The following is a 10,724-nucleotide window of genomic DNA, read 5'->3' on the forward strand; positions in this document are numbered from 1 at the left end:
GCTGCAATCCTCGGTGTGGGAAGGATGTGTTCCGTCCCAAGGTCCGACTGGGTCCCGGCTTCCACTATGTTTACCCAATGTGCCGTCAGGGAGATGTACCGTCCCTGGCCACAAGCACTTGTCCACGTGTCCGTTGTCAGGTGGACTCTCCCAGTAACTGCATTGTTGAGGGCATAGCAGATGTTTTGGGATACGTGCTTGTGTAGTGCGGGGATGGCACACCGGGCAAAATAGTGTCAGCTGGGGACCGAGTACCTAATGACGGCCACCGCCATAAGGTTGCGGAAGGATTCCATCTCCACCAGCCTAAAAGGCAGCATTTCCAATGCAAGCAGTCGTGAAATGTGAGAATTTAGGTCTGTGGCCTGTGGGGCGTTGGCTGCGAATTTGCGCTTTCGTTCAAAGGTCTGGGATATGGACAATTGAACGCTGCGGTGGGACGTGGATGTGGACGTTGATGCTGTTTCTTGAGAAACTGCCACAACAAGTGAAGACTGAGAGGAGGGGGCATCTTTGCATGCAGTATGGACAGCGGATTCCCTTGCACGCACAACATGGGGTTCCCTTATACGCACAACAGCGAAAGAAGCAGTGGTGACACCCGCTAACACTGGTCGTGGACCCTGGGGTTCGCCCCACGAAGTCGGGTGCTTTGCTGACATGTGGCTGATCATGCTGGTGGTGGTCAGGCTGATAGTTTTGTCACCCCTGCTGATGCTGGCCTATCAGGTGGTACAAATGGCCTTTTTGGGGTTATCAGCAGAGTCTTTAAAAAAATTCCAGACTCTGGAAGACCTACCGGTTGTACTGGCAACGTCCCTCGTGTTGGTGTTACGAGGAAGGTTTGCCCGCCTTCTGTCTGCTGCCAGCACACTGCTTCTTCCTGCCTGTTGGGGTACTCTACCTCCCTCCCCCTGTGTGCTGCTGGCCTCGCTCTGCGTGTCCACCTGCCACGTTGGGTCAGTTACAAGATCATCCACCACCTCCTCCTCTTCCACTTCTGCACCACGGCCCTCTTCCTCACTTCGTGGCAATTGTGTCTCATCATCATCCACCTCTTGTGACAAATTGCCAGCGTCGCCTTCCTATGGCTGTGGCTGTTCAAATATTTGGCCATCGCTACATGGGATCTCCTCTTCCACCACTTCAAGCGGAGCAGGCGAAGGGCACAAATATGGAAATGGACCAGAGAACAGCTCTTCAGAGTGTCCAACTGTGGGATCAGTTGCTGTCTGACGACACTCGGCATGGTGGGAGGAAGGAACATCAGGGTGAGGAGGAGTATGCGGTCGAGACTCACTCACTAACACTTGACCATGTGGAAGACAGACCGGAGGTGGTGGTACCCAGGTGACTATCTGCTATCCAATAATAACCTGTTCACACTGATCAGTTCGCAATAGTGGTGTTGTTGTGTGCTTCTATAGTAATTCGGTCAAGAACTGGGAGCGAGAAGATGTGGGTGTTGGTTGTGGCACATTTTCACCTTGGCCACGGCCCCGTCCTCTACACCCACCATCACCAGAACGTCCAGTTCCACGTCCCTTGCCACACGCCTTGCCAATTGTAAATGAAGTAAAAGAGCTTACACTCGCACTATCAATGGCAAAAGGGTAATAAAAAGGAGATTTGAACCGTGGAAGAGGAAAACCACAGTTCTAGTTCTCTGGCCTACACCAGAATCTTTTAAACAGATATATTTGTGTCTGAACAGTCAGCGAGACATTCAAACTGGGTTTTTTTATGGAAAAAAAGCAAAAAGGTGGATTGCACCCAGATTTGAACCGTGGAAGAGGAAAACCACGGTTCTATTTCTCTGGCCTACACCAGAATCTTTTAAACAGATATATTTGTGTCTGAACAGTCAGTGAGACACTCAAACTGCTTTTTTTAATGTAATTTAGGCAAAAAGGTTGATTACACCCAGATTTGAACCGTGGAAGAAGAAAACCACAGTTCTATTTCTCTGGCCTACACCAGAATCTTTTAAACAGATATATTTGTGTCTGAACAGTCAGCGAGCCACTCAAACAGTTTTTTTTATGTAAAAAAGGCAACAAGTTGGATAACACCCAGATTTGTACTGTGGAAGAGGAAAATCACAGTTCTATTTCTCTGGCCTACACCATAATCTTTTAAACAGATATATTTGTGTCTGAACAGTCAGTGAGACACTCAAACTGTTTTTTTTATGTAAAAAGGGCAAAAAGGTGGATTACACCCAGATTTGAACTGTGGAAGAGAAAAACCACAGTTCTAGTTCTCTGGCCTACACCAGAATCTTTTAAACAGATATATTTGTGTCTGAACAATCAGCGAGACACTCAAACTGTTTTTTTTATGTTAAAAAGGTGGATTATACCCAGATTTGAACTGTGGAAGAGGATAACCACAGTTCTAGTTCTCTGGCCTACACCAGAATCTTTTAAACAGATATATTTGTGTCTGAAGAGTCAGCGAGCCACTCAAACAGTTTTTTTTATGTAAAAAAGGCAACAAGTTGGATAACACCCAGATTTGTACTGTGGAAGAGGAAAATCACAGTTCTATTTCTCTGGCCTACACCATAATCTTTTAAACAGATATATTTGTGTCTGAACAGTCAGTGAGACACTCAAACTGTTTTTTTTATGTAAAAAAGGCAAAAAGGTGGATTACACCCAGATTTGAACTGTGGAAGAGAAAAACCACAGTTCTAGTTCTCTGGCCTACACCAGAATCTTTTAAACAGATATATTTGTGTCTGAACAATCAGCGAGACACTCAAACTGTTTTTTTTATGTTAAAAAGGTGGATTATACCCAGATTTGAACTGTGGAAGAGGATAACCACAGTTCTAGTTCTCTGGTCTACACCAGAATCTTTTAAACAGATATATTTGTGTCTGAACAGTCAGTGAGACACTCAATGTTAGGCGTTAGCTGGATTCAAAATGGGTCCAGAACCTTCTGTGGTTTCCCATTCTGATTCAGCCAGGGCTGATGCTGCTCAGCATTGTCATCAGTCCCAATGCCTAGCAGGTCCACGAGATGTACAGGTTGTCTCTTGGGTCTTTGTTCCTAGCAATATAAAGGATAGGTTGCGGAGGGAGACAGGGCTGCTAAAGCCCAAGTCCAGGCTTCTCTGTACTGAGCATGCCCGTGACATGGCGGACCGTGATTGGTGGTTTGGGAGTCAGCTGATCCAGTGACCTGGCACCGCCTGATTGGTCGCGGGTGACGTCACCAATGGTGCAACGGTGGGCCGGGCTTAATCTTTAAAAAGCCCGCCCACAAACATGGCGGCGCGCTCTGATCATTGAGCTGTGATGGTGTTGTGTGGACGCTTGGTCTCTTGGGCTCCACGTGTGCTTTAGTTTCTGGCAGGTAGGTTTAGTGGAAATAGGCAGGCTTAGATGAAATAGGCAGGTAGCTTCATCTGACAGTCTGGCTCCGACAAAGGGGTCGCCATACACCCCGAGCAGTCTGCAGACACCCTATTCCGGGTACCACCAGTAAGCCACGTGGAGTGATACTCCTCAGTCTGGTAGCATGCCGGCTGGGAGCACGTATTCGCCTGCGTGTCACACACGCATCCTAGCGCCAACTGTGTAGTCCCTGTGCTGCAACAGGACAACAGATACATTATTTATCGCACATCTCTCGTGCAGCTAACGGAGATAGTGTGAATCCTTATTCCCGTACCGGGAAGGGGATTGTTATTTAAGATGGTTGTTTTACCTTCTCACCTGGAAGGTGTTCGGCCGCAGTCCACCAGGCTGCATCGCGGACCCCGGGTTCGGTTGCTTTCCATTATTTAATAAAGTTGTTTGCAACCGTCCCCTTAACACTCAAACTGTTTTTTTTTATGTAAAAAAGGCAAAAAGGTGGATTAGACCCAGATTTGAACCGTAGAAGAGGAAAACTACAGTTCTAGTTCTCTGGCCTACCCAGGTTTGAACCGTGGAAGAGGAAAACCACAGTTCTAATTTCCTGGCGTATACCAGACTTTTTTAAATTTATATATTTGTGTCTGAACAGTCACCGAGACACTCAAACTGTTTTTTTTTATGGAAAAAAGGCAAAAAGGTGGATAACACCCAGATTTGAACCGTGGAAGAGGAAAACCACAGTTCTAATTTCCTGGCATATACCAGACTTTTTTAAATAGATATATTTGTGTCTGAACAGTCAGCGAGACACTCAAACTGTTTTTTTTTATGGAAAAAAGGCAAAAAAGTGGATAATACAGAGATTTGAACCGTGGAACTGCAAAACCACAGTTCTAGTTATCTGGCTGAAACCAGACTCTTTTAAACAGATATATTTGTGTCTGAACACTCACAGACACACTATTTTTTTTTTTTTCGGGGGGAAAAAATACCAAAAGGTTAATAAGACGGGTATTTGTACAGTCTGACTGAGGAAAGAAAAAAAAAAGAGGATTTAGATGAAAAAAAAAGGATTTTTCCTGGCCCCTGAGACCTGGGGCTAAGTCTAGCAATTTGAGCAGCAGCACACAGGATTGTAATACAGTGTTTGCTGGTATAACCACTGCGTCTCCTATACAGCCTGCCTGCCTGATATCTGGGATGGATATTAGTCCTCAGAAGGACTGTTTGTTTGATTTTGCAGGCTTTAGAGACCCTACACTACCTATAAATCTCTCCCTAGCTCAGCAGCACTCTCCCTACACTGTCTGATCCGGAGCGACTGTGTCCAAGATGGTGGCGCCCGGTTTTAAATACTCGAGGTGACGCTGTGCAGCCAGCCAATCACTGTAATGCCCACAACCAACATGGCTGCGGCATTACAGTGACTGGCTGGCAATCCCTGCATGTTTATTGGCTCTGTAAAGAGCGCCAAACATGCAGGGCGGAGACCCGAGCTCCTGCCCGAGTAACCCGAAAATGCTTGGTGCTCGCCCAACATCCCGAGTAGTAAGATCACGAACAGTGTCGAGCATGCTCGCTCAACACTAATCTTTAGGGTAAATTTAATTCCAGGATCCATTCAAAGCTTAGAGACATAGACCTATTAAACAAGAAAATCCTTCTAGGAATTATTACTCACTGAGGGACGCACATTTGCTGACTTAATAACTTGGTCTTGCTAACAAAACAGTTGTCCTGCAATTGTGTATGTTATAGCAGGAAGAATAAACTGTACTGGAGTGAAGGGCAAAATGTGGAGGAAAATGCAGCCAGCTATGTGGCAAACTTGAATTTGTTCCAAACATGAAAGAACACCAGCAGGGCTGGAATGACGGAGACTTTCAGAGATTGGTCGTACAATGTCCATTTAGCTCCATCAATCCCTATATGAGAGACTAATGTGCCAATAGACACGGTACACCATAGCACGCTCCCGCCTGCCAAGGTAGGAATGGCTATATGCACCAAACAACCAATGTCCTACAGACTCGTGAAAGTAATGTCTGGTAAAGGAGGTTCGGCAAGAACCATGCAGTAAAGCCCTTAGTGTATAAATACAGAACATCCTCATTATTAGAGATCCTCCAATAAAACAATCATGCCAGAATCACCAACATAAATATAAGTAATATAAGTGGAAACAAAAGTTTTGTGTAACAAGACATAGTCATAAAAACAGTCAAACTAAGATAAATGGTCAAAAATATTTATGTGAGTAATCAAGTCCTGGAATTATCAGATGACCTGACTATTTTCAAGAACATTTGTGGGGTCCACATTCTGGGGTACACAGAAGTGGGCATGTGGACGAGAATTTGTCTGATTAGTAGTTTGGTAAGTGATTGATCAAGTCCTGGAATTGTGAAATGGGGTAAAATGTGATTTACTAATGAAAATATTCTCTTCATTACTAGTTCCATAAAAATTACTCTACTGGGGCCCACTAAGCAAAAAATATTAATTATTTGAAAAAAAACAACCTAATGATGGTAAGATGTTTGATAAGTCTCAAAACAGGGGGGATACAAAGGCCTGGTTGGGATGGGCACGTGGGGCAATAGTACCAGGAATCACTCCTTCTACCGTGCTTACTGCAAACCTCGACATCTTTTTTGGAGATACTTTTTGGTGGGATTGGCAGGGACAGAGCAAATAAAATGACGCTCTGCAAGTCTCCGTATATCCTCGGACTCGAAGGCTTCCTCCTGTGCCGTTGATTCAAATATGAGGCACTCGACAGTTTTCTCCTGATATTGGAGAAATGTGAGTGGTCCTTGTTTTTTTTTATAGAGGACGAAGCTATTGTAGGTGGCAATCTGAATAAGGTAGATTGCCACCTTTTTGTACCACGCCCTGGTCTTCCGCTTCAACAGATATGGTTGTCACTTGCAAGTGAAAATGACGCTCCCTTCTCCAAATGTCTGGACACCAAATGTGACGTAAATCCTACTCTGTTTTTCCTGACTGTCCCACGGGTCCCAGTATTTGCAGTGTGGAGGGATTGGTATAGGGGGTTGCTCGTGTAATAGTTGTCCGTACACATGTGGTACCCTTGAAGGAGGAAGGGCGTCAACAGCTCTCAAACAATTTTCCCTGGGATGCCAATTGTCTGGGGGCAGTTTGGGGGGCTAATTTGGCAGTCCCTACCTTCATTTATCATGAAGGTGGATGTGTACCCTGATGAGTTTTCACACATTTCATACAATTTGATGCCGTATTTGGCGCCCTTGAAGGGGATGAATTGTCGGAAGGATATGTGGCACCCCAGGGGTCTGGTTTCCACAGTAACAAGCAATGTTATGTCTGAAAGCAGGTGGGAGGTCTCTTGGCCAGGGATCCTGTGCATGCCACACCTCCTGCCCAGTCTTGGGAGGGGAAGAACTTCCCCTATATAAACCCGGGGCTGAAGCAGGGTTAGGCAGTCAAGGAGAGTAGAGACAAGAAACAGTCACAGGAAGAAACAGCAGAAGCTCAGTGGGAGCAATACTACTACAAGTCAGGGGCTGGCAGCTGCAGAGCTCGCCCTGACTGAGAAGCTTTCTCACCGGACCCGGCGTCCGAGGCTGTGGGGACTAACTCCTACCCAGCAGCAGAAGCCGACCGGCAGGGGATTTCAGGTCCTCAGGCCCAGAAACCCGAAGGCACGGTCACACGCGTGGGACCAGCACCGCCATCGTGGAGCGGAAGCCATTAGAAGGCCCCGAGTCACCGGCCATACGGGTGAGCACCACACGGTACACTCAGGGACGTGAGCTACTTATATCCGCTTCTAGCAAGGTAGCCAGAAGAGTACAGTCAGATTGGGAGGCCTACAACTCCGCCTGGCCAGGGGAGATCCCATCTGCTCAAGGACTGACCAGGCCCCGTTCGCTAGCAAGTACTCCGGGAGGGTCTATCGTTGTTACCAGTAAAGACCCTGAATTACACCGCACCGTCTCTGAGTGGTTCCTGCTACCCCCATTTTCCACGTCGGCTGCCCTGAGGCCATACCCCTCCCGTTGGGGGTTATACTATCACGCTGCACAATTCTACACCGGCCTCAGCGGTCTGCCCTGCAGCGGCAGCTCCATAGCTGCAAATCAACGGGTGGCGTAGTCGACACTCAAATAACATCTATCAAGACTGCCACACATCGAGTTTGACTCCCTGGGCACGGACCAGGTCCCCGCCACTCGGAGACTACAACCCTCATCTGATCCGGTTCCGGGTAAGCCCCGTGCGCGAGACGCTGCGCAACACAGCAGGCCCAGGGGCGCGTCAACTTTGGCGTAGTCGGCAGGATCTCGTGCCCGCAACCACCGGGTACTGCGTGCCTGAAAAAGAGACTTTTCAAACTTACCTGTGGTGAAGATTCCCGCCATCCGGCGCCATCTTCAGCCTTTTTCCCGCCATTGGACGCCATCTTGAGGACGCCGCGCGGGAAGAAGAGGGGCGTGGACTCCGAAAGCGCGCGAGAACTGAAGCCCCGCCTCACGTCCGGACGTTGCGTAAGGTCCTGGAAGGAGTCCAGCAGACGCTGACGTCACAGGAGCGCGACGGAAGGTCCTCAACCATCCACTGCGGAGCCGCGGCCTACGGAAGAGGATCATCGCAAGGTAGGCCACGGTCCACTAGGGGGGAGGAAGATGTCGGATACGGAGGAGAGCTTCACTGCCTCAACCCCCGCCAGCGCTACCGCTGCTGCAGTTATGCCCTTCACCATGCCCTATATCCCGGGAGCAGCTTGGCTACCCCAGTACTCAGGGGAGTCACATACCCTGCATGACTTTAGAGAAAAGCTGCATAGCCTCTTCCAGGTGTACCCCCTCACAGAAGAGCAAAAAGTGAGCATCCTGGTGGCCCAACTAACCGGGGCAGCCAAAAGGGAAGTAAAATCCTGGCCACCTGGGAGGAAGACTGTCGCAGGGATACTAACCCGGCTGAAGGACACCTTTGATACCCGTACCTCAGCCGAGATTAAGCTTAGATTCTACGGGTGCAAGCAGCGAGCGCATGAGAGTATAAGGGACTATGCACTAAACCTACAAGAGGCCCTGAGGGCCATTAAGCAGACCGACCCTGATGGAGTGGGAAACGAGGACAGGCTGTTGACCGAACAGTTTATAGAGGGACTATATTGTAATACCCACCGAACCCAGTTGCGGGCAATGGCCTTGCAGGATCCCCATCTGGGATTTGCACAGTTCAAGGACAGAGCCATCCGGGTGCTCCGAGAACCGGCACCAGGTGGCGTTGTGACCCACAGGCGCCCCACTACCACTTACCACCAGGAGGCGGCGCCCTTGTCGGCAGGGCCTGTGGGAGCTGATGCGCAGGCTTTGGACAATGACCCGGCTCCAGACCTACACCATCAGGTCCAAGAGCTAGCTAAGAGCGTTGCTGCGCTAACCCGAACTGTGCAGTCTTTACAGGTTTCCACTCCAGGGAAGATCCAGCTGGCATCCGGACCGGAGGACATCCCGTGGCGTCGACCAAGGAGGACCCCACCGGCCAGAGGAAGACCCAGTGACCGATACAGCGAGGACGGACGACCCATCTGCCGCCGCTGCAATCAACCCGTACATATGGCAAGGTACTGTTCTTTAAACGGGCACAACCTGGGGTAGAGGGCCAACCCCCAGGAAAAAGATCACCAGGCCCATCGAACTGGCGCGACAGATATGTGGGAGGACGTCCAGTCTTGCCTGTGGTACTGGATGGCATTCCCATGAGTGCCCTACTGGACACCGGGTCACAGGTCACCACCATCCCGTACGTGCTCTTTAAGCAATACTGGAATGACTCGGATATTACCCGCTACCCTGACGACGACTTGAGTATCATCGCCAGCAATGGCCAGCCCATGCCACAGATCGGATTTAAAGAAGTGACCATCAAAATCGGTAGAGTCGAACTGGCAGCACAGGGACTGATCATTGTAGATATTGACAAACATGAGAGTCACCCAAAAATAACTCTAGGAACTAATGTAATTGAAAATTGTCTTGCAGAGGTGATTTTCCTTCTACAGCAGGTTGCCAAGAACGCCAGTTCCGGCGAGCAGCGGGTGCTCCAGAAAGAGATCCGGGCACTGATGCGACGGCAACAGGTGGAACTCTCCGGCGGTGAGATTGGTAGCGTAAGAATGTGTGACCCTTTTCCTATTGCCATGCCCCCAAAAAGTGAAATGATGATTTGGTGCCGGGCAGCTATTGGTCTGAGGGGTAGAGATTACCAGGCAATGGTAGAACCAGTTTACTCAGACAGTAGGCCCACCATCTTGACAGCACGGGGGGTGGTTAATGTACGCCATGGGAGGGTGCCCGTTCGCATAATCAATATCGGGAAGAGGGAAGTGTACCTGCCCCGGTATGCCACGCTAGCCAAATTATATACCATTAGCCAAAATGCTATACAATCTGTGGAACCCTTGCCTCCATCTCACCCGGAGGAAGGTAACGGCTCTAAGAAAGTAATGGAGGATTGGTGTCAGCAACTACACTTGGGAACAGACTCCACTCCCTCCCACCAGAAACAGGGAGTCTACCGGGTGGTTCAAGAGTATGAGAGAGTGTTTAGTAAACACCCGTTAGACTTCGGGCGAGTCAAGGGGGTAGAACACCGCATCCCCACGGGAGATCATCCTCCCATAAAAGAGAGGTATCGACCCGTACCCCCTGCACACTACCAACACGCCAAGGGGATGCTTAGAGACATGAAGGAGGCTGGGGTAATCCGGGATAGCTGTAGCCCCTGGGCAGCCCCACTGGTTTTAGTCAAAAAGAAAGACAACACTATGAGGATGTGTGTAGATTACCGGAAAATCAACCGTATCACACACAAGGATGCGTACCCTTTACCAAGGATAGAGGAGTCTTTGGCTGCTTTAAGATCTGCTAACTTCTTCTCTACCTTGGATCTCACTAGCGGGTACTGGCAGGTTCCTGTAGCAGAGGCGGACCGGGAGAAGACCGCATTCACCACCCCGATGGGACTTAGCGAGTTTACCTGTATGCCGTTTGGACTTTGTAACGCACCAGGAACCTTCCAACGATTAATGGAGTGCTGTCTGGGACACAAAAACTTCGAGACGGTCTTGTTGTACCTGGACGATGTCATCGTATATTCCAAGACTTATGAGGACCACCTGAAACATCTGGCGGAAGTGTTCGAAGCCCTGGCAAGTTACGGCCTGAAGGTGAAACCCTCTAAGTGTCACCTCCTGAAGCCAAAGGTGCAGTACCTGGGACACGTGGTGAGCGCTGATGGAGTGGCTCCCGACCCTGATAAGATCACCGCAATTAAGGAATGGCCAAGTCCCTCCAGTGTAAAG

The sequence above is a fragment of the Phyllobates terribilis genome, unplaced genomic scaffold (assembly GCF_046119375.1).
Source record: "Phyllobates terribilis strain yellow unplaced genomic scaffold, ASM4611937v1 Scaffold_1__5_contigs__length_1240528914, whole genome shotgun sequence".
Taxonomy (NCBI): Eukaryota; Metazoa; Chordata; class Amphibia; order Anura; family Dendrobatidae; genus Phyllobates; species Phyllobates terribilis.